The following is a 24624-nucleotide window of genomic DNA, read 5'->3' as shown; positions in this document are numbered from 1 at the left end:
ACAAACTGCTTTGTGATGTGTGTGTTCAACTCACAGAGTGGAACCTTTCCTGTGCTAGAGCAGTTTTGAAACACTCTTTTTGTAGAATCTGCAAGTGTTCGTTTGGAGCGCTTTGAGGCCTATGGTGGAAAAGGAAATATCTTCACATAGAAACGAGACAGAAGCCTTCTCAGAAACCTCTTTATGATGTGTGCATTCAACTCAGAGAGATAAGCCTTCCTTTTGATAGAGCAGTTTTGAAACTCTGTTTTTGCAGAATCTGCAAGTGGATATTTGGAGCCCTTTCAGGCCTTCGTTGGCAACGGGAATATCTTCACATGAAAACGAAACAGAAGCGTTCTGTGAAACTGCTTTGTGTAGTATGAATCCAACTCACAGAGTTGAACACTTCTTTTGAAGGAGCAGTTTTGAAACACTCTTTTGGTAGAATCTGCAATTGTTCATTAGGAGCGCTTTGAGGCCTATGGTGGAAGACTAAATACCTTCCCATAATATCCAGACACAAGCATTCTCTGAAAGTTCTTTACGATGTGTGCTTTCAACTCATAGTGTTCCACCTTTCTTTTGAAAGAGCAGTTTTGAAACACTCTTTTTAAAGTTTCTGCAAGTGGATATTTGGAGCTCTTTCGGGCCTTGGTTGGAAAGGTGAATATCTTCACACAAAAACTAGACAGAAGCATTCTCAGAAACTGCTTTGTGTTGTGTGCGCTCAACACACAGAGTTGAACCCTGCTTTTGATAGAGCACTTTAGAAACACTCTCTTTGCAGAATTTGCAAGTGTTCATTTGGAGCGCTTTGAAGCGTACGGTGGAAAAGGAAACAACTTCACATAAAAACTAAACAGAAGCACTCTAAGAAACAGCTTTCTGATGTGTGCATTCAACTAACAGAGTGGAACCTTCCTTTGGATAGAGCAGCTTTGTAACAGTGTATTTGCAGAAACTGCAAGAGGATATTTGGAGCTCTTTGAAGCGTTCGTGGGAAACGGCACTGTCTTCACATAAAAACGAGACAGAAGTGTTCTCTGAAACTGCTTTGTGTTGTATGCATTCAACTCACACAGGTGAACCTTTCTTTGGATAGAGCAGTTTGAAACACTCTTTTCGTAGAATCTGCAAGTGTTCATTCGGTGGGCTTTGAGGCCTATGGTGGAATAGGAAACATCTTCACATAAAACCTAGACAGAAGCATTCTTTGAAACTTCTTTATGATGTGTGCATTCAACTCACAGAGTTGAACCTTCCTTTTCATGGAGCAGTTTGGGAAGAGCCTTTGTGCAGCCTCTGCAAGTGGATATTTGGAGCTCTTTCAGGCCTTCGTTAGAAACGGGAATATCTTCCCATAAAAACTGGACAGAAGCATTCTCACAAACTGCTTTGTGATGTGTGTGTTCAACTCACAGAGTGGAACCTTTCCTGTGCTAGAGCAGTTTTGAAACACTCTTTTTGTAGAATCTGCAAGTGTTCGTTTGGAGCGCTTTGAGGCCTATGGTGGAAAAGGAAATATCTTCACATAGAAACGAGACAGAAGCCTTCTCAGAAACCTCTTTATGATGTGTGCATTCAACTCAGAGAGATAAGCCTTCCTTTTGATAGAGCAGTTTTGAAACTCTGTTTTTGCAGAATCTGCAAGTGGATATTTGGAGCCCTTTCAGGCCTTCGTTGGAAACGGGAATATCTTCACATGAAAACGAAACAGAAGCGTTCTGTGAAACTGCTTTGTGTAGTATGAATCCAACTCACAGAGTTGAACACTTTTTTTGAAGGAGCAGTTTTGAAACACTCTTTTGGTAGAATCTGCAATTGTTCATTAGGAGCGCTTTGAGGCCTATGGTGGAAGACTAAATACCTTCCCATAATATCCAGACACAAGCATTCTCTGAAAGTTCTTTACGATGTGTGCTTTCAACTCATAGTGTTCCACCTTTCTTTTGAAAGAGCAGTTTTGAAACACTCTTTTTAAAGTTTCTGCAAGTGGATATTTGGAGCTCTTTCGGGCCTTGGTTGGAAAGGTGAATATCTTCACACAAAAACTAGACAGAAGCATTCTCAGAAACTGCTTTGTGTTGTGTGCGCTCAACACACAGAGTTGAACCCTGCTTTTGATAGAGCACTTTAGAAACACTCTCTTTGCAGAATTTGCAAGTGTTCATTTGGAGCGCTTTGAAGCGTACGGTGGAAAAGGAAACAACTTCACATAAAAACTAAACAGAAGCACTCTAAGAAACAGCTTTCTGATGTGTGCATTCAACTAACAGAGTGGAACCCTCCTTTGGATAGAGCAGCTTTGTAACAGTGTATTTGCAGAAACTGCAAGAGGATATTTGGAGCTCTTTGAAGCGTTCGTGGGAAACGGGACTGTCTTCACATGAAAACGAGACAGAAGTGTTCTCTGAAACTGCTTTGTGTTGTATGCATTCAACTCACACAGGTGAACCTTTCTTTGGATAGAGCAGTTTGAAACACTCTTTTCGTAGAATCTGCAAGTGTTCATTCGGTGGGCTTTGAGGCCTATGGTGGAATAGGAAACATCTTCACATAAAACCTAGACAGAAGCATTCTTTGAAACTTCTTTATGATGTGTGCATTCAACTCACAGAGTTGAACCTTCCTTTTCATGGAGCAGTTTGGGAAGAGCCTTTGTGCAGCCTCTGCAAGTGGATATTTGGAGCTCTTTCAGGCCTTCGTTAGAAACGGGAATATCTTCCCATAAAAACTGGACAGAAGCATTCTCACAAACTGCTTTGTGATGTGTGTGTTCAACTCACAGAGTGGAACCTTTCCTGTGCTAGAGCAGTTTTGAAACACTCTTTTTGTAGAATCTGCAAGTGTTCGTTTGGAGCGCTTTGAGGCCTATGGTGGAAAAGGAAATATCTTCACATAGAAACGAGACAGAAGCCTTCTCAGAAACCTCTTTATGATGTGTGCATTCAACTCAGAGAGATAAGCCTTCCTTTTGATAGAGCAGTTTTGAAACTCTGTTTTTGCAGAATCTGCAAGTGGATATTTGGAGCCCTTTCAGGCCTTCGTTGGAAACGGGAATATCTTCACATGAAAACGAAACAGAAGCGTTCTGTGAAACTGCTTTGTGTAGTATGAATCCAACTCACAGAGTTGAACACTTCTTTTGAAGGAGCAGTTTTGAAACACTCTTTTGGTAGAATCTGCAATTGTTCATTAGGAGCGCTTTGAGGCCTATGGTGGAAGACTAAATACCTTCCCATAATATCCAGACACAAGCATTCTCTGAAAGTTCTTTACGATGTGTGCTTTCAACTCATAGTGTTCCACCTTTCTTTTGAAAGAGCAGTTTTGAAACACTCTTTTTAAAGTTTCTGCAAGTGGATATTTGGAGCTCTTTCGGGCCTTGGTTGGAAAGGTGAATATCTTCACACAAAAACTAGACAGAAGCATTCTCAGAAACTGCTTTGTGTTGTGTGCGCTCAACACACAGAGTTGAACCCTGCTTTTGATAGAGCACTTTAGAAACACTCTCTTTGCAGAATTTGCAAGTGTTTATTTGGAGCGCTTTGAAGCGTACGGTGGAAAAGGAAACAACTTCACATAAAAACTAAACAGAAGCACTCTAAGAAACAGCTTTCTGATGTGTGCATTCAACTAACAGAGTGGAACCCTCCTTTGGATAGAGCAGCTTTGTAACAGTGTATTTGCAGAAACTGCAAGAGGATATTTGGAGCTCTTTGAAGCGTTCGTGGGAAACGGGACTGTCTTCACATGAAAACGAGACAGAAGTGTTCTCTGAAACTGCTTTGTGTTGTATGCATTCAACTCACACAGGTGAACCTTTCTTTGGATAGAGCAGTTTGAAACACTCTTTTCGTAGAATCTGCAAGTGTTCATTCGGTGGGCTTTGAGGCCTATGGTGGAATAGGAAACATCTTCACATAAAACCTAGACAGAAGCATTCTTTGAAACTTCTTTATGATGTGTGCATTCAACTCACAGAGTTGAACCTTCCTTTTCATGGAGCAGTTTGGGAAGAGCCTTTGTGCAGCCTCTGCAAGTGGATATTTGGAGCTCTTTCAGGCCTTCGTTAGAAACGGGAATATCTTCCCATAAAAACTGGACAGAAGCATTCTCACAAACTGCTTTGTGATGTGTGTGTTCAACTCACAGAGTGGAACCTTTCCTGTGCTAGAGCAGTTTTGAAACACTCTTTTTGTAGAATCTGCAAGTGTTCGTTTGGAGCGCTTTGAGGCCTATGGTGGAAAAGGAAATATCTTCACATAGAAACGAGACAGAAGCCTTCTCAGAAACCTCTTTATGATGTGTGCATTCAACTCAGAGAGATAAGCCTTCCTTTTGATAGAGCAGTTTTGAAACTCTGTTTTTGCAGAATCTGCAAGTGGATATTTGGAGCCCTTTCAGGCCTTCGTTGGAAACGGGAATATCTTCACATGAAAACGAAACAGAAGCGTTCTGTGAAACTGCTTTGTGTAGTATGAATCCAACTCACAGAGTTGAACACTTCTTTTGAAGGAGCAGTTTTGAAACACTCTTTTGGTAGAATCTGCAATTGTTCATTAGGAGCGCTTTGAGGCCTATGGTGGAAGACTAAATACCTTCCCATAATATCCAGACACAAGCATTCTCTGAAAGTTCTTTACGATGTGTGCTTTCAACTCATAGTGTTCCACCTTTCTTTTGAAAGAGCAGTTTTGAAACACTCTTTTTAAAGTTTCTGCAAGTGGATATTTGGAGCTCTTTCGGGCCTTGGTTGGAAAGGTGAATATCTTCACACAAAAACTAGACAGAAGCATTCTCAGAAACTGCTTTGTGTTGTGTGCGCTCAACACACAGAGTTGAACCCTGCTTTTGATAGAGCACTTTAGAAACACTCTCTTTGCAGAATTTGCAAGTGTTTATTTGGAGCGCTTTGAAGCGTACGGTGGAAAAGGAAACAACTTCACATAAAAACTAAACAGAAGCACTCTAAGAAACAGCTTTCTGATGTGTGCATTCAACTAACAGAGTGGAACCTTCCTTTGGATAGAGCAGCTTTGTAACAGTGTATTTGCAGAAACTGCAAGAGGATATTTGGAGCTCTTTGAAGCGTTCGTGGGAAACGGCACTGTCTTCACATAAAAACGAGACAGAAGTGTTCTCTGAAACTGCTTTGTGTTGTATGCATTCAACTCACACAGGTGAACCTTTCTTTTTCTAGAGCAGTTTGAAACACTCTTTTCGTAGAATCTGCAAGTGTTCATTCGGTGGGCTTTGAGGCCTATGGTGGAATAGGAAACATCTTCACATAAAACCTAGACAGAAGCATTCTTTGAAACTTCTTTATGATGTGTGCATTCAACTCACAGAGTTGAACCTTCCTTTTCATGGAGCAGTTTGGGAAGAGCCTTTGTGCAGCCTCTGCAAGTGGATATTTGGAGCTCTTTCAGGCCTTCGTTAGAAACGGGAATATCTTCCCATAAAAACTGGACAGAAGCATTCTCACAAACTGCTTTGTGATGTGTGTGTTCAACTCACAGAGTGGAACCTTTCCTGTGCTAGAGCAGTTTTGAAACACTCTTTTTGTAGAATCTGCAAGTGTTCGTTTGGAGCGCTTTGAGGCCTATGGTGGAAAAGGAAATATCTTCACATAGAAACGAGACAGAAGCCTTCTCAGAAACCTCTTTATGATGTGTGCATTCAACTCAGAGAGATAAGCCTTCCTTTTGATAGAGCAGTTTTGAAACTCTGTTTTTGCAGAATCTGCAAGTGGATATTTGGAGCCCTTTCAGGCCTTCGTTGGCAACGGGAATATCTTCACATGAAAACGAAACAGAAGCGTTCTGTGAAACTGCTTTGTGTAGTATGAATCCAACTCACAGAGTTGAACACTTCTTTTGAAGGAGCAGTTTTGAAACACTCTTTTGGTAGAATCTGCAATTGTTCATTAGGAGCGCTTTGAGGCCTATGGTGGAAGACTAAATACCTTCCCATAATATCCAGACACAAGCATTCTCTGAAAGTTCTTTACGATGTGTGCTTTCAACTCATAGTGTTCCACCTTTCTTTTGAAAGAGCAGTTTTGAAACACTCTTTTTAAAGTTTCTGCAAGTGGATATTTGGAGCTCTTTCGGGCCTTGGTTGGAAAGGTGAATATCTTCACACAAAAACTAGACAGAAGCATTCTCAGAAACTGCTTTGTGTTGTGTGCGCTCAACACACAGAGTTGAACCCTGCTTTTGATAGAGCACTTTAGAAACACTCTCTTTGCAGAATTTGCAAGTGTTCATTTGGAGCGCTTTGAAGCGTACGGTGGAAAAGGAAACAACTTCACATAAAAACTAAACAGAAGCACTCTAAGAAACAGCTTTCTGATGTGTGCATTCAACTAACAGAGTGGAACCTTCCTTTGGATAGAGCAGCTTTGTAACAGTGTATTTGCAGAAACTGCAAGAGGATATTTGGAGCTCTTTGAAGCGTTCGTGGGAAACGGCACTGTCTTCACATAAAAACGAGACAGAAGTGTTCTCTGAAACTGCTTTGTGTTGTATGCATTCAACTCACACAGGTGAACCTTTCTTTGGATAGAGCAGTTTGAAACACTCTTTTCGTAGAATCTGCAAGTGTTCATTCGGTGGGCTTTGAGGCCTATGGTGGAATAGGAAACATCTTCACATAAAACCTAGACAGAAGCATTCTTTGAAACTTCTTTATGATGTGTGCATTCAACTCACAGAGTTGAACCTTCCTTTTCATGGAGCAGTTTGGGAAGAGCCTTTGTGCAGCCTCTGCAAGTGGATATTTGGAGCTCTTTCAGGCCTTCGTTAGAAACGGGAATATCTTCCCATAAAAACTGGACAGAAGCATTCTCACAAACTGCTTTGTGATGTGTGTGTTCAACTCACAGAGTGGAACCTTTCCTGTGCTAGAGCAGTTTTGAAACACTCTTTTTGTAGAATCTGCAAGTGTTCGTTTGGAGCGCTTTGAGGCCTATGGTGGAAAAGGAAATATCTTCACATAGAAACGAGACAGAAGCCTTCTCAGAAACCTCTTTATGATGTGTGCATTCAACTCAGAGAGATAAGCCTTCCTTTTGATAGAGCAGTTTTGAAACTCTGTTTTTGCAGAATCTGCAAGTGGATATTTGGAGCCCTTTCAGGCCTTCGTTGGAAACGGGAATATCTTCACATGAAAACGAAACAGAAGCGTTCTGTGAAACTGCTTTGTGTAGTATGAATCCAACTCACAGAGTTGAACACTTTTTTTGAAGGAGCAGTTTTGAAACACTCTTTTGGTAGAATCTGCAATTGTTCATTAGGAGCGCTTTGAGGCCTATGGTGGAAGACTAAATACCTTCCCATAATATCCAGACACAAGCATTCTCTGAAAGTTCTTTACGATGTGTGCTTTCAACTCATAGTGTTCCACCTTTCTTTTGAAAGAGCAGTTTTGAAACACTCTTTTTAAAGTTTCTGCAAGTGGATATTTGGAGCTCTTTCGGGCCTTGGTTGGAAAGGTGAATATCTTCACACAAAAACTAGACAGAAGCATTCTCAGAAACTGCTTTGTGTTGTGTGCGCTCAACACACAGAGTTGAACCCTGCTTTTGATAGAGCACTTTAGAAACACTCTCTTTGCAGAATTTGCAAGTGTTCATTTGGAGCGCTTTGAAGCGTACGGTGGAAAAGGAAACAACTTCACATAAAAACTAAACAGAAGCACTCTAAGAAACAGCTTTCTGATGTGTGCATTCAACTAACAGAGTGGAACCCTCCTTTGGATAGAGCAGCTTTGTAACAGTGTATTTGCAGAAACTGCAAGAGGATATTTGGAGCTCTTTGAAGCGTTCGTGGGAAACGGGACTGTCTTCACATGAAAACGAGACAGAAGTGTTCTCTGAAACTGCTTTGTGTTGTATGCATTCAACTCACACAGGTGAACCTTTCTTTGGATAGAGCAGTTTGAAACACTCTTTTCGTAGAATCTGCAAGTGTTCATTCGGTGGGCTTTGAGGCCTATGGTGGAATAGGAAACATCTTCACATAAAACCTAGACAGAAGCATTCTTTGAAACTTCTTTATGATGTGTGCATTCAACTCACAGAGTTGAACCTTCCTTTTCATGGAGCAGTTTGGGAAGAGCCTTTGTGCAGCCTCTGCAAGTGGATATTTGGAGCTCTTTCAGGCCTTCGTTAGAAACGGGAATATCTTCCCATAAAAACTGGACAGAAGCATTCTCACAAACTGCTTTGTGATGTGTGTGTTCAACTCACAGAGTGGAACCTTTCCTGTGCTAGAGCAGTTTTGAAACACTCTTTTTGTAGAATCTGCAAGTGTTCGTTTGGAGCGCTTTGAGGCCTATGGTGGAAAAGGAAATATCTTCACATAGAAACGAGACAGAAGCCTTCTCAGAAACCTCTTTATGATGTGTGCATTCAACTCAGAGAGATAAGCCTTCCTTTTGATAGAGCAGTTTTGAAACTCTGTTTTTGCAGAATCTGCAAGTGGATATTTGGAGCCCTTTCAGGCCTTCGTTGGAAACGGGAATATCTTCACATGAAAACGAAACAGAAGCGTTCTGTGAAACTGCTTTGTGTAGTATGAATCCAACTCACAGAGTTGAACACTTCTTTTGAAGGAGCAGTTTTGAAACACTCTTTTGGTAGAATCTGCAATTGTTCATTAGGAGCGCTTTGAGGCCTATGGTGGAAGACTAAATACCTTCCCATAATATCCAGACACAAGCATTCTCTGAAAGTTCTTTACGATGTGTGCTTTCAACTCATAGTGTTCCACCTTTCTTTTGAAAGAGCAGTTTTGAAACACTCTTTTTAAAGTTTCTGCAAGTGGATATTTGGAGCTCTTTCGGGCCTTGGTTGGAAAGGTGAATATCTTCACACAAAAACTAGACAGAAGCATTCTCAGAAACTGCTTTGTGTTGTGTGCGCTCAACACACAGAGTTGAACCCTGCTTTTGATAGAGCACTTTAGAAACACTCTCTTTGCAGAATTTGCAAGTGTTTATTTGGAGCGCTTTGAAGCGTACGGTGGAAAAGGAAACAACTTCACATAAAAACTAAACAGAAGCACTCTAAGAAACAGCTTTCTGATGTGTGCATTCAACTAACAGAGTGGAACCCTCCTTTGGATAGAGCAGCTTTGTAACAGTGTATTTGCAGAAACTGCAAGAGGATATTTGGAGCTCTTTGAAGCGTTCGTGGGAAACGGGACTGTCTTCACATGAAAACGAGACAGAAGTGTTCTCTGAAACTGCTTTGTGTTGTATGCATTCAACTCACACAGGTGAACCTTTCTTTGGATAGAGCAGTTTGAAACACTCTTTTCGTAGAATCTGCAAGTGTTCATTCGGTGGGCTTTGAGGCCTATGGTGGAATAGGAAACATCTTCACATAAAACCTAGACAGAAGCATTCTTTGAAACTTCTTTATGATGTGTGCATTCAACTCACAGAGTTGAACCTTCCTTTTCATGGAGCAGTTTGGGAAGAGCCTTTGTGCAGCCTCTGCAAGTGGATATTTGGAGCTCTTTCAGGCCTTCGTTAGAAACGGGAATATCTTCCCATAAAAACTGGACAGAAGCATTCTCACAAACTGCTTTGTGATGTGTGTGTTCAACTCACAGAGTGGAACCTTTCCTGTGCTAGAGCAGTTTTGAAACACTCTTTTTGTAGAATCTGCAAGTGTTCGTTTGGAGCGCTTTGAGGCCTATGGTGGAAAAGGAAATATCTTCACATAGAAACGAGACAGAAGCCTTCTCAGAAACCTCTTTATGATGTGTGCATTCAACTCAGAGAGATAAGCCTTCCTTTTGATAGAGCAGTTTTGAAACTCTGTTTTTGCAGAATCTGCAAGTGGATATTTGGAGCCCTTTCAGGCCTTCGTTGGAAACGGGAATATCTTCACATGAAAACGAAACAGAAGCGTTCTGTGAAACTGCTTTGTGTAGTATGAATCCAACTCACAGAGTTGAACACTTCTTTTGAAGGAGCAGTTTTGAAACACTCTTTTGGTAGAATCTGCAATTGTTCATTAGGAGCGCTTTGAGGCCTATGGTGGAAGACTAAATACTTTGCCATAATATCCAGACACAAGCATTCTCTGAAAGTTCTTTACGATGTGTGCTTTCAACTCATAGTGTTCCACCTTTCTTTTGAAAGAGCAGTTTTGAAACACTCTTTTTAAAGTTTCTGCAAGTGGATATTTGGAGCTCTTTCGGGCCTTGGTTGGAAAGGTGAATATCTTCACACAAAAACTAGACAGAAGCATTCTCAGAAACTGCTTTGTGTTGTGTGCGCTCAACACACAGAGTTGAACCCTGCTTTTGATAGAGCACTTTAGAAACACTCTCTTTGCAGAATTTGCAAGTGTTCATTTGGAGCGCTTTGAAGCGTACGGTGGAAAAGGAAACAACTTCACATAAAAACTAAACAGAAGCACTCTAAGAAACAGCTTTCTGATGTGTGCATTCAACTAACAGAGTGGAACCTTCCTTTGGATAGAGCAGCTTTGTAACAGTGTATTTGCAGAAACTGCAAGAGGATATTTGGAGCTCTTTGAAGCGTTCGTGGGAAACGGCACTGTCTTCACATAAAAACGAGACAGAAGTGTTCTCTGAAACTGCTTTGTGTTGTATGCATTCAACTCACACAGGTGAACCTTTCTTTGGATAGAGCAGTTTGAAACACTCTTTTCGTAGAATCTGCAAGTGTTCATTCGGTGGGCTTTGAGGCCTATGGTGGAATAGGAAACATCTTCACATAAAACCTAGACAGAAGCATTCTTTGAAACTTCTTTATGATGTGTGCATTCAACTCACAGAGTTGAACCTTCCTTTTCATGGAGCAGTTTGGGAAGAGCCTTTGTGCAGCCTCTGCAAGTGGATATTTGGAGCTCTTTCAGGCCTTCGTTAGAAACGGGAATATCTTCCCATAAAAACTGGACAGAAGCATTCTCACAAACTGCTTTGTGATGTGTGTGTTCAACTCACAGAGTGGAACCTTTCCTGTGCTAGAGCAGTTTTGAAACACTCTTTTTGTAGAATCTGCAAGTGTTCGTTTGGAGCGCTTTGAGGCCTATGGTGGAAAAGGAAATATCTTCACATAGAAACGAGACAGAAGCCTTCTCAGAAACCTCTTTATGATGTGTGCATTCAACTCAGAGAGATAAGCCTTCCTTTTGATAGAGCAGTTTTGAAACTCTGTTTTTGCAGAATCTTCAAGTGGATATTTGGAGCCCTTTCAGGCCTTCGTTGGAAACGGGAATATCTTCACATGAAAACGAAACAGAAGCGTTCTGTGAAACTGCTTTGTGTAGTATGAATCCAACTCACAGAGTTGAACACTTTTTTTGAAGGAGCAGTTTTGAAACACTCTTTTGGTAGAATCTGCAATTGTTCATTAGGAGCGCTTTGAGGCCTATGGTGGAAGACTAAATACCTTCCCATAATATCCAGACACAAGCATTCTCTGAAAGTTCTTTACGATGTGTGCTTTCAACTCATAGTGTTCCACCTTTCTTTTGAAAGAGCAGTTTTGAAACACTCTTTTTAAAGTTTCTGCAAGTGGATATTTGGAGCTCTTTCGGGCCTTGGTTGGAAAGGTGAATATCTTCACACAAAAACTAGACAGAAGCATTCTCAGAAACTGCTTTGTGTTGTGTGCGCTCAACACACAGAGTTGAACCCTGCTTTTGATAGAGCACTTTAGAAACACTCTCTTTGCAGAATTTGCAAGTGTTCATTTGGAGCGCTTTGAAGCGTACGGTGGAAAAGGAAACAACTTCACATAAAAACTAAACAGAAGCACTCTAAGAAACAGCTTTCTGATGTGTGCATTCAACTAACAGAGTGGAACCTTCCTTTGGATAGAGCAGCTTTGTAACAGTGTATTTGCAGAAACTGCAAGAGGATATTTGGAGCTCTTTGAAGCGTTCGTGGGAAACGGCACTGTCTTCACATAAAAACGAGACAGAAGTGTTCTCTGAAACTGCTTTGTGTTGTATGCATTCAACTCACACAGGTGAACCTTTCTTTGGATAGAGCAGTTTGAAACACTCTTTTCGTAGAATCTGCAAGTGTTCATTCGGTGGGCTTTGAGGCCTATGGTGGAATAGGAAACATCTTCACATAAAACCTAGACAGAAGCATTCTTTGAAACTTCTTTATGATGTGTGCATTCAACTCACAGAGTTGAACCTTCCTTTTCATGGAGCAGTTTGGGAAGAGCCTTTGTGCAGCCTCTGCAAGTGGATATTTGGAGCTCTTTCAGGCCTTCGTTAGAAACGGGAATATCTTCCCATAAAAACTGGACAGAAGCATTCTCACAAACTGCTTTGTGATGTGTGTGTTCAACTCACAGAGTGGAACCTTTCCTGTGCTAGAGCAGTTTTGAAACACTCTTTTTGTAGAATCTGCAAGTGTTCGTTTGGAGCGCTTTGAGGCCTATGGTGGAAAAGGAAATATCTTCACATAGAAACGAGACAGAAGCCTTCTCAGAAACCTCTTTATGATGTGTGCATTCAACTCAGAGAGATAAGCCTTCCTTTTGATAGAGCAGTTTTGAAACTCTGTTTTTGCAGAATCTGCAAGTGGATATTTGGAGCCCTTTCAGGCCTTCGTTGGAAACGGGAATATCTTCACATGAAAACGAAACAGAAGCGTTCTGTGAAACTGCTTTGTGTAGTATGAATCCAACTCACAGAGTTGAACACTTCTTTTGAAGGAGCAGTTTTGAAACACTCTTTTGGTAGAATCTGCAATTGTTCATTAGGAGCGCTTTGAGGCCTATGGTGGAAGACTAAATACCTTCCCATAATATCCAGACACAAGCATTCTCTGAAAGTTCTTTACGATGTGTGCTTTCAACTCATAGTGTTCCACCTTTCTTTTGAAAGAGCAGTTTTGAAACACTCTTTTTAAAGTTTCTGCAAGTGGATATTTGGAGCTCTTTCGGGCCTTGGTTGGAAAGGTGAATATCTTCACACAAAAACTAGACAGAAGCATTCTCAGAAACTGCTTTGTGTTGTGTGCGCTCAACACACAGAGTTGAACCCTGCTTTTGATAGAGCACTTTAGAAACACTCTCTTTGCAGAATTTGCAAGTGTTTATTTGGAGCGCTTTGAAGCGTACGGTGGAAAAGGAAACAACTTCACATAAAAACTAAACAGAAGCACTCTAAGAAACAGCTTTCTGATGTGTGCATTCAACTAACAGAGTGGAACCTTCCTTTGGATAGAGCAGCTTTGTAACAGTGTATTTGCAGAAACTGCAAGAGGATATTTGGAGCTCTTTGAAGCGTTCGTGGGAAACGGCACTGTCTTCACATAAAAACGAGACAGAAGTGTTCTCTGAAACTGCTTTGTGTTGTATGCATTCAACTCACACAGGTGAACCTTTCTTTGGATAGAGCAGTTTGAAACACTCTTTTCGTAGAATCTGCAAGTGTTCATTCGGTGGGCTTTGAGGCCTATGGTGGAATAGGAAACATCTTCACATAAAACCTAGACAGAAGCATTCTTTGAAACTTCTTTATGATGTGTGCATTCAACTCACAGAGTTGAACCTTCCTTTTCATGGAGCAGTTTGGGAAGAGCCTTTGTGCAGCCTCTGCAAGTGGATATTTGGAGCTCTTTCAGGCCTTCGTTAGAAACGGGAATATCTTCCCATAAAAACTGGACAGAAGCATTCTCACAAACTGCTTTGTGATGTGTGTGTTCAACTCACAGAGTGGAACCTTTCCTGTGCTAGAGCAGTTTTGAAACACTCTTTTTGTAGAATCTGCAAGTGTTCGTTTGGAGCGCTTTGAGGCCTATGGTGGAAAAGGAAATATCTTCACATAGAAACGAGACAGAAGCCTTCTCAGAAACCTCTTTATGATGTGTGCATTCAACTCAGAGAGATAAGCCTTCCTTTTGATAGAGCAGTTTTGAAACTCTGTTTTTGCAGAATCTGCAAGTGGATATTTGGAGCCCTTTCAGGCCTTCGTTGGAAACGGGAATATCTTCACATGAAAACGAAACAGAAGCGTTCTGTGAAACTGCTTTGTGTAGTATGAATCCAACTCACAGAGTTGAACACTTCTTTTGAAGGAGCAGTTTTGAAACACTCTTTTGGTAGAATCTGCAATTGTTCATTAGGAGCGCTTTGAGGCCTATGGTGGAAGACTAAATACCTTCCCATAATATCCAGACACAAGCATTCTCTGAAAGTTCTTTACGATGTGTGCTTTCAACTCACAGTGTTCCACCTTTCTTTTGAAAGAGCAGTTTTGAAACACTCTTTTTAAAGTTTCTGCAAGTGGATATTTGGAGCTCTTTCGGGCCTTGGTTGCAAAGGTGAATATCTTCACACAAAAACTAGACAGAAGCATTCTCAGAAACTGCTTTGTGTTGTGTGCGCTCAACACACAGAGTTGAACCCTGCTTTTGATAGAGCACTTTAGAAACACTCTCTTTGCAGAATTTGCAAGTGTTCATTTGGAGCGCTTTGAAGCGTACGGTGGAAAAGGAAACAACTTCACATAAAAACTAAACAGAAGCACTCTAAGAAACAGCTTTCTGATGTGTGCATTCAACTAACAGAGTGGAACCCTCCTTTGGATAGAGCAGCTTTGTAACAGTGTATTTGCAGAAACTGCAAGAGGATATTTGGAGCTCTTTGAAGCGTTCGTGGGAAACGGGACTGTCTTCACATGAAAACGAGACAGAAGTGTTCTCTGAAACTGCTTTGTGTTGTATGCATTCAACTCACACAGGTGAACCTTTCTTTGGATAGAGCAGTTTGAAACACTCTTTTCGTAGAATCTGCAAGTGTTCATTCGGTGGGCTTTGAGGCCTATGGTGGAATAGGAAACATCTTCACATAAAACCTAGACAGAAGCATTCTTTGAAACTTCTTTATGATGTGTGCATTCAACTCACAGAGTTGAACCTTCCTTTTCATGGAGCAGTTTGGGAAGAGCCTTTGTGCAGCCTCTGCAAGTGGATATTTGGAGCTCTTTCAGGCCTTCGTTAGAAACGGGAATATCTTCCCATAAAAACTGGACAGAAGCATTCTCACAAACTGCTTTGTGATGTGTGTGTTCAACTCACAGAGTGGAACCGTCCCTGTGCTAGAGCAGTTTTGAAACACTCTTTTTGTAGAATCTGCAAGTGTTCGTTTGGAGCGCTTTGAGGCCTATGGTGGAAAAGGAAATATCTTCACATAGAAACGAGACAGAAGCCTTCTCAGAAACCTCTTTATGATGTGTGCATTCAACTCAGAGAGATAAGCCTTCCTTTTGATAGAGCAGTTTTGAAACTCTGTTTTTGCAGAATCTGCAAGTGGATATTTGGAGCCCTTTCAGGCCTTCGTTGGAAACGGGAATATCTTCACATGAAAACGAAACAGAAGCGTTCTGTGAAACTGCTTTGTGTAGTATGAATCCAACTCACAGAGTTGAACACTTCTTTTGAAGGAGCAGTTTTGAAACACTCTTTTGGTAGAATCTGCAATTGTTCATTAGGAGCGCTTTGAGGCCTATGGTGGAAGACTAAATACCTTCCCATAATATCCAGACACAAGCATTCTCTGAAAGTTCTTTACGATGTGTGCTTTCAACTCATAGTGTTCCACCTTTCTTTTGAAAGAGCAGTTTTGAAACACTCTTTTTAAAGTTTCTGCAAGTGGATATTTGGAGCTCTTTCGGGCCTTGGTTGGAAAGGTGAATATCTTCACACAAAAACTAGACAGAAGCATTCTCAGAAACTGCTTTGTGTTGTGTGCGCTCAACACACAGAGTTGAACCCTGCTTTTGATAGAGCACTTTAGAAACACTCTCTTTGCAGAATTTGCAAGTGTTCATTTGGAGCGCTTTGAAGCGTACGGTGGAAAAGGAAACAACTTCACATAAAAAGTAAACAGAAGCACTCTAAGAAACAGCTTTCTGATGTGTGCATTCAACTAACAGAGTGGAACCCTCCTTTGGATAGAGCAGCTTTGTAACAGTGTATTTGCAGAAACTGCAAGAGGATATTTGGAGCTCTTTGAAGCGTTCGTGGGAAACGGCACTGTCTTCACATGAAAACGAGACAGAAGTGTTCTCTGAAACTGCTTTGTGTTGTATGCATTCAACTCACACAGGTGAACCTTTCTTTGGATAGAGCAGTTTGAAACACACTTTTCGTAGAATCTGCAAGTGTTCATTCGGTGGGCTTTGAGGCCTATGGTGGAATAGGAAACATCTTCACATAAAACCTAGACAGAAGCATTCTTTGAAACTTCTTTATGATGTGTGCATTCAACTCACAGAGTTGAACCTTCCTTTTCATGGAGCAGTTTGGGAAGAGCCTTTGTGCAGCCTCTGCAAGTGGATATTTGGAGCTCTTTCAGGCCTTCGTTAGAAACGGGAATATCTTCCCATAAAAACTGGACAGAAGCATTCTCACAAACTGCTTTGTGATGTGTGTGTTCAACTCACAGAGTGGAACCTTTCCTGTGCTAGAGCAGTTTTGAAACACTCTTTTTGTAGAATCTGCAAGTGTTCGTTTGGAGCGCTTTGAGGCCTATGGTGGAAAAGGAAATATCTTCACATAGAAACGAGACAGAAGCCTTCTCAGAAACCTCTTTATGATGTGTGCATTCAACTCAGAGAGATAAGCCTTCCTTTTGATAGAGCAGTTTTGAAACTCTGTTTTTGCAGAATCTGCAAGTGGATATTTGGAGCCCTTTCAGGCCTTCGTTGGAAACGGGAATATCTTCACATGAAAACGAAACAGAAGCGTTCTGTGAAACTGCTTTGTGTAGTATGAATCCAACTCACAGAGTTGAACACTTCTTTTGAAGGAGCAGTTTTGAAACACTCTTTTGGTAGAATCTGCAATTGTTCATTAGGAGCGCTTTGAGGCCTATGGTGGAAGACTAAATGCCTTCCCATAATATCCAGACACAAGCATTCTCTGAAAGTTCTTTACGATGTGTGCTTTCAACTCACAGTGTTCCACCTTTCTTTTGAAAGAGCAGTTTTGAAACACTCTTTTTAAAGTTTCTGCAAGTGGATATTTGGAGCTCTTTCGGGCCTTGGTTGGAAAGGTGAATATCTTCACACAAAAACTAGACAGAAGCATTCTCAGAAACTGCTTTGTGTTGTGTGCGCTCAACACACAGAGTTGAACCCTGCTTTTGATAGAGCACTTTAGAAACACTCTCTTTGCAGAATTTGCAAGTGTTCATTTGGAGCGCTTTGAAGCGTATGGTGGAAAAGGAAACAACTTCACATAAAAACTAAACAGAAGCACTCTAAGAAACAGCTTTCTGATGTGTGCATTCAACTAACAGAGTGGAACCCTCCTTTGGGTAGAGCAGCTTTGTAACAGTGTATTTGCAGAAACTGCAAGAGGATATTTGGAGCTCTTTGAAGCGTTCGTGGGAAACGGGACTGTCTTCACATGAAAACGAGACAGAAGTGTTCTCTGAAACTGCTTTGTGTTGTATGCATTCAACTCACACAGGTGAACCTTTCTTTGGATAGAGCAGTTTGAAACAGTCTTTTCGTAGAATCGGCAAGTGTTCATTCGGTGGGCTTTGAGGACTATGGTGGAATAGGAAACATCTTCACGTAAAACCTAGACTGAAGCATTCTTTGAAACTTCTTTATGATGTGTGCATTCAACTCACAGAGTTGAACCTTCCTTTTCATGGAGCAGTTTGGGAAGAGCCTTTGTGCAGCCTCTGCAAGTGGATATTTGGAGCTCTTTCAGGCCTTCGTTAGAAACGGGAATATCTTCCCATAAAAACTGGACAGAAGCATTCTCACAAACTGCTTTGTGATGTGTGTGTTCAACTCACAGTGTGGAACCTTTCCTTTGCTAGAGCAGTTTTGAAACACTCTTTTTGTGGAATCTGCAAGTGTTCGTTTGGAGCGCTTCGAGGCCTATGGTGGAAAAGGAAATATCTTCACATAGAAACGAGACAGAAGCCTTCTCAGAAACCTCTTTATGATGTGTGCATTCAACTCAGAGAGATAAGCCTTCCTTTTGATAGAGCAGTTTTGAAACTCTGTTTTTGCAGAATCTGCAAGTGGATATTTGGAGCCCTTTCAGGCCTTCGTTGGAAACGGGAATATCTTCACATGAAAACGAAACAGAAGCGTTCTGTGAAACTGCTTTGTGTAGTATGAATCCAACTCACAGAGTTGAACACTTCTTTTGAAGGAGCAGTTTTGAAACACTCTTTTGGTAGAATCTGCAATTGTTCATTAGGAGCGCTTTGAGGCCTATGGTGGAAGACTAAATACCTTCCCATAATATCCAGACACAAGCATTCTCTGAAAGTTCTTTAGGATGTGTGCTTTCAACTCACAGTGTTCCACCTTTCTTTTGAAAGAGCAGTTTTGAAACACTCTTTTTAAAGTTTCTGCAAGTGGATATTTGGAGCTCTTTCGGGCCTTGGTTGGAAACGTGAGTATCTTCACACAAAAACTAGACAGAAGCATTCTCAGAAACTGCTTTGTGTTGTGTGCACTCAACACACAGAGTTGAACCCTGCTTTTGATAGAGCACTTTAGAAACACTCTCTTTGCAGAATTTGCAAGTGTTCATTTGGAGCGCTTTGAAGCGTACGGTGGAAAAGGAAACAACTTCACATAAAAACTAAACAGAAGCACTCTAAGAAACAGCTTTCTGATGTGTGCATTCAACTAACAGAGTGGAACCTTCCTTTGGATAGAGCAGCTTTGTAACAGTGTATTTGCAGAAACTGCAAGAGGATATTTGGAGCTCTTTGAAGCGTTCGTGGGAAACGGGACTGTCTTCACATGAAAACGAGACAGAAGTGTTCTCTGAAACTGCTTTGTGTTGTATGCATTCAACTCACACAGGTGAACCTTTCTTTGGATAGAGCAGTTTGAAACACTCTTTTCGTAGAATCTGCAAGTGTTCATTCGGTGGGCTTTGAGGCCTATGGTGGAATAGGAAACATCTTCACATAAAACCTAGACAGAAGCATTCTTTGAAACTTCTTTATGATGTGTGCATTCAACTCACAGAGTTGAACCTTCCTTTTCATGGAGCAGTTTGGGAAGAGCCTTTGTGCAGCCTCTGCAAGTGGATATTTGGAGCTCTTTCAGGCCTTCGTTAGAAACGGGAATATCTTCCCATAAAAACTGGACAGAAGCATTCTCACAAACTGCTTTGTGATGTGTGTGTTCAACTCACAGAGTGGAACCTTTCCTTTGCTAGAGCAGTTTTGAAACACTCTTTTTGTGGAATCTGCAAGTGTTCGTTTGGAGCGCTTTGAGGCCTATGGTGGAAAAGGAAATATCTTCACATAGAAACGAGACAGAAGCCTTCTCAGAAACCTCTTTATGATGTGTGCATTCAACTCAGAGAGATAAGCCTTCCTTTTGATAGAGCAGTTTTGAAACTCTGTTTTTGCAGAATCTGCAAGTGGATATTTGGAGCCCTTTCAGGCCTTCGTTGGAAACGGGAATATCTTCACATGAAAACGAAACAGAAGCGTTCTGTGAAACTGCTTTGTGTAGTATGAATCCAACTCACAGAGTTGAACACTTCTTTTGAAGGAGCAGTTTTGAAACACTCTTTTGGTAGAATCTGCAATTGTTCATTAGGAGCGCTTTGAGGCCTATGGTGGAAGACTAAATACCTTCCCATAATATCCAGACACAAGCATTCTCTGAAAGTTCTTTAGGATGTGTGCTTTCAACTCACAGTGTTCCACCTTTCTTTTGAAAGAGCAGTTTTGAAACACTCTTTTTAAAGTTTCTGCAAGTGGATATCTGGAGCTCTTTCAGGCCTTGGTTGGAAACGTGAATATCTTCACACAAAAACTAGACAGAAGCATTCTCAGAAACTGCTTTGTGTTGTGTGCGCTCAACACACAGAGTTGAACCCTGCTTTTGATAGAGCACTTTAGAAACACTCTCTTTGCAGAATTTGCAAGTGTTCATTTGGAGCGCTTTGAAGCGTACGGTGGAAAAGGAAACAACTTCACATAAAAACTAAACAGAAGCACTCTAAGAAACAGCTTTCTGATGTGTGCATTCAACTAACAGAGTGGAACCCTCCTTTGTGTAGAGCAGCTTTGTAACAGTGTATTTGCAGAAACTGCAAGAGGATATTTGGAGCTCTTTGAAGCGTTCGTGGGAAACGGGATTGTCTTCACATAAAAACGAGACAGAAGTGTTCTCTGAAACTGCTTTGTGTTGTATGCATTCAACTCACACAGGTGAACCTTTCTTTGGATAGAGCAGTTTGAAACACTCTTTTCGTAGAATCTGCAAGTGTTCATTCGGTGGGCTTTGAGGCCTATGGTGGAATAGGAAACATCTTCACATAAAACCTAGACAGAAGCATTCTTTGAAACTTCTTTATGATGTGTGCATTCAACTCACAGAGTTGAACCTTCCTTTTCATGGAGCAGTTTGGGAAGAGCCTTTGTGCAGCCTCTGCAAGTGGATATTTGGAGCTCTTTCAGGCCTTCGTTAGAAACGGGAATATCTTCCCATAAAAACTGGACAGAAGCATTCTCACAAACTGCTTTGTGATGTGTGTGTTCAACTCACAGAGTGGAACCTTTCCTTTGCTAGAGCAGTTTTGAAACACTCTTTTTGTGGAATCTGCAAGTGTTCGTTTGGAGCGCTTCGAGGCCTATGGTGGAAAAGGAAATATCTTCACATAGAAACGAGACAGAAGCCTTCTCAGAAACCTCTTTATGATGTGTGCATTCAACTCAGAGAGATAAGCCTTCCTTTTGATAGAGCAGTTTTGAAACTCTGTTTTTGCAGAATCTGCAAGTGGATATTTGGAGCCCTTTCAGGCCTTCGTTGGAAACGGGAATATCTTCACATGAAAACGAAACAGAAGCGTTCTGTGAAACTGCTTTGTGTAGTATGAATCCAACTCACAGAGTTGAACACTTCTTTTGAAGGAGCAGTTTTGAAACACTCTTTTGGTAGAATCTGCAATTGTTCATTAGGAGCGCTTTGAGGCCTATGGTGGAAGACTAAATACCTTCCCATAATATCCAGACACAAGCATTCTCTGAAAGTTCTTTAGGATGTGTGCTTTCAACTCACAGTGATCCACCTTTCTTTTGAAAGAGCAGTTTTGAAACACTCTTTTTAAAGTTTCTGCAAGTGGATATTTGGAGCTCTTTCGGGCCTTGGTTGGAAACGTGAGTATCTTCACACAAAAACTAGACAGAAGCATTCTCAGAAACTGCTTTGTGTTGTGTGCACTCAACACACAGAGTTGAACCCTGCTTTTGATAGAGCACTTTAGAAACACTCTCTTTGCAGAATTTGCAAGTGTTCATTTGGAGCGCTTTGAAGCGTACGGTGGAAAAGGAAACAACTTCACATAAAAACTAAACAGAAGCACTCTAAGAAACAGCTTTCTGATGTGTGCATTCAACTAACAGAGTGGAACCTTCCTTTGGATAGAGCAGCTTTGTAACAGTGTATTTGCAGAAACTGCAAGAGGATATTTGGAGCTCTTTGAAGCGTTCGTGGGAAACGGGACTGTCTTCACATGAAAACGAGACAGAAGTGTTCTCTGAAACTGCTTTGTGTTGTATGCATTCAACTCACACAGGTGAACCTTTCTTTGGATAGAGCAGTTTGAAACACTCTTTTCGTAGAATCTGCAAGTGTTCATTCGGTGGGCTTTGAGGCCTATGGTGGAATAGGAAACATCTTCACATAAAACCTAGACAGAAGCATTCTTTGAAACTTCTTTATGATGTGTGCATTCAACTCACAGAGTTGAACCTTCCTTTTCATGGAGCAGTTTGGGAAGAGCCTTTGTGCAGCCTCTGCAAGTGGATATTTGGAGCTCTTTCAGGCCTTCGTTAGAAACGGGAATATCTTCCCATAAAAACTGGACAGAAGCATTCTCACAAACTGCTTTGTGATGTGTGTGTTCAACTCACAGAGTGGAACCTTTCCTTTGCTAGAGCAGTTTTGAAACACTCTTTTTGTGGAATCTGCAAGTGTTCGTTTGGAGCGCTTTGAGGCCTATGGTGGAAAAGGAAATATCTTCACATAGAAACGAGACAGAAGCCTTCTCAGAAACCTCTTTATGATGTGTGCATTCAACTCAGAGAGATAAGCCTTCCTTTTGATAGAGCAGTTTTCAAACTCTGTTTTTGCAGAATCTGCAAGTGGATATTTGGAGCCCTTTCAGGCCTTCGTTGGAAACGGGAATATCTTCACATGAAAACGAAACAGAAGCGTTCTGTGAAACTGCTTTGTGTAGTATGAATCCAACTCACAGAGTTGAACACTTCTTTTGAAGGAGCAGTTTTGAAACACTCTTTTGGTAGAATCTGCAATTGTTCATTAGGAGCGCTTTGAGGTCTATGGTGGAAGACTAAATACCTTCCAATAATATCCAGACACAAGCATTCTCTGAAAGTTCTTTACGATGTGTGCTTTCAACTCATAGTGTTCCACCTTTCTTTTGAAAGAGCAGTTTTGAAACACTCTTTTTAAAGTTTCTGCAAGTGGATATTTGGAGCTCTTTCGGGCCTTGGTTGGAAAGGTGAATATCTTCACACAAAAACTAGACAGAAGCATTCTCAGAAACTGCTTTGTGTTGTGTGCGCTCAACACACAGAGTTGAACCCTGCTTTTGATAGAGCACTTTAGAAACACTCTCTTTGCAGAATTTGCAAGTGTTCATTTGGAGCGCTTTGAAGCGTACGGTGGAAAAGGAAACAACTTCACATAAAAACTAAACAGAAGCACTCTAAGAAACAGCTTTCTGATGTGTGCATTCAACTAACAGAGTGGAACCTTCCTTTGGATAGAGCAGCTTTGTAACAGTGTATTTGCAGAAACTGCAAGAGGATATTTGGAGCTCTTTGAAGCGTTCGTGGGAAACGGCACTGTCTTCACATAAAAACGAGACAGAAGTGTTCTCTGAAACTGCTTTGTGTTGTATGCATTCAACTCACACAGGTGAACCTTTCTTTGGATAGAGCAGTTTGAAACGCTCTTTTCGTAGAATCTGCAAGTGTTCATTCGGTGGGCTTTGAGGCCTATGGTGGAATAGGAAACATCTTCACATAAAACCTAGACAGAAGCATTCTTTGAAACTTCTTTATGATGTGTGCATTCAACTCACAGGGTTGAACCTTCCTTTTCATGGAGCAGTTTGGGAAGAGCCTTTGTGCAGCCTCTGCAAGTGGATATTTGGAGCTCTTTCAGGCCTTCGTTAGAAACGGGAATATCTTCCCATAAAAACTGGACAGAAGCATTCTCACAAACTGCTTTGTGATGTGTGTGTTCAACTCACAGAGTGGAACCTTTCCTTTGCTAGAGCAGTTTTGAAACACTCTTTTTGTAGAATCTGCAAGTGTTCGTTTGGAGCGCTTTGAGGCCTATGGTGGAAAAGGAAATATCTTCACATAGAAACGAGACAGAAGCCTTCTCAGAAACCACTTTATGATGTGTGCATTCAACTCAGAGAGATAAGCCTTCCTTTTGATAGAGCAGTTTTGAAACTCTGTTTTTGCAGAATCTGCAAGTGGATATTTGGAGCCCTTTCAGGCCTTCGTTGGAAACGGGAATATCTTCACATGAAAACGAAACAGAAGCGTTCTGTGAAACTGCTTTGTGTAGTATGAATCCAACTCACAGAGTTGAACACTTCTTTTGAAGGAGCAGTTTTGAAACACTCTTTTGGTAGAATCTGCAATTGTTCATTAGGAGCGCTTTGAGGCCTATGGTGGAAGACTAAATACCTTCCCATAATATCCAGACACAAGCATTCTCTGAAAGTTCTTTACGATGTGTGCTTTCAACTCACAGTGTTCCACCTTTCTTTTGAAAGAGCAGTTTTGAAACACTCTTTTTAAAGTTTCTGCAAGTGGATATTTGGAGCTCTTTCGGGCCTTGGTTGGAAACGTGAATATCTTCACACAAAAACTAGACAGAAGCATTCTCAGAATCTGCTTTGTGTTGTGTGCGCTCAACACACAGAGTTGAACCCTGCTTTTGATAGAGCACTTTAGAAACACTCTCTTTGCAGAATTTGCAAGTGTTCATTTGGAGCGCTTTGAAGCGTACGGTGGAAAAGGAAACAACTTCACATAAAAACTAAACAGAAGCACTCTAAGAAACAGCTTTCTGATGTGTGCATTCAACTAACAGAGTGGAACCTTCCTTTGGATAGAGCAGCTTTGTAACAGTGTATTTGCAGAAACTGCAAGAGGATATTTGGAGCTCTTTGAAGCGTTCGTGGGAAACGGGACTATCTTCACATGAAAACGAGACAGAAGTGTTCTCTGAAACTGCTTTGTGTTGTATGCATTCAACTCACACAGGTGAACCTTTCTTTGGATAGAGCAGTTTGAAACACTCTTTTCGTAGAATCTGCAAGTGTTCATTCGGTGGTCTTTGAGGCCTATGGTGGAATAGGAAACATCTTCACATAAAACCTAGACAGAAGCATTCTTTGAAACTTCTTTATGATGTGTGCATTCAACTCACAGAGTTGAACCTTCCTTTTCATGGAGCAGTTTGGGAAGAGCCTTTGTGCAGCCTCTGCAAGTGGATATTTGGAGCTCTTTCAGGCCTTCGTTAGAAACGGGAATATCTTCCCATAAAAACTGGACAGAAGCATTCTCACAAACTGCTTTGTGATG

This window comes from Pongo abelii, chromosome X (genome assembly GCF_028885655.2).
Source record: "Pongo abelii isolate AG06213 chromosome X, NHGRI_mPonAbe1-v2.0_pri, whole genome shotgun sequence".
NCBI classification, from domain to species: domain Eukaryota; kingdom Metazoa; phylum Chordata; class Mammalia; order Primates; family Hominidae; genus Pongo; species Pongo abelii.
Note: the sequence above shows the minus strand (reverse complement) of the source record.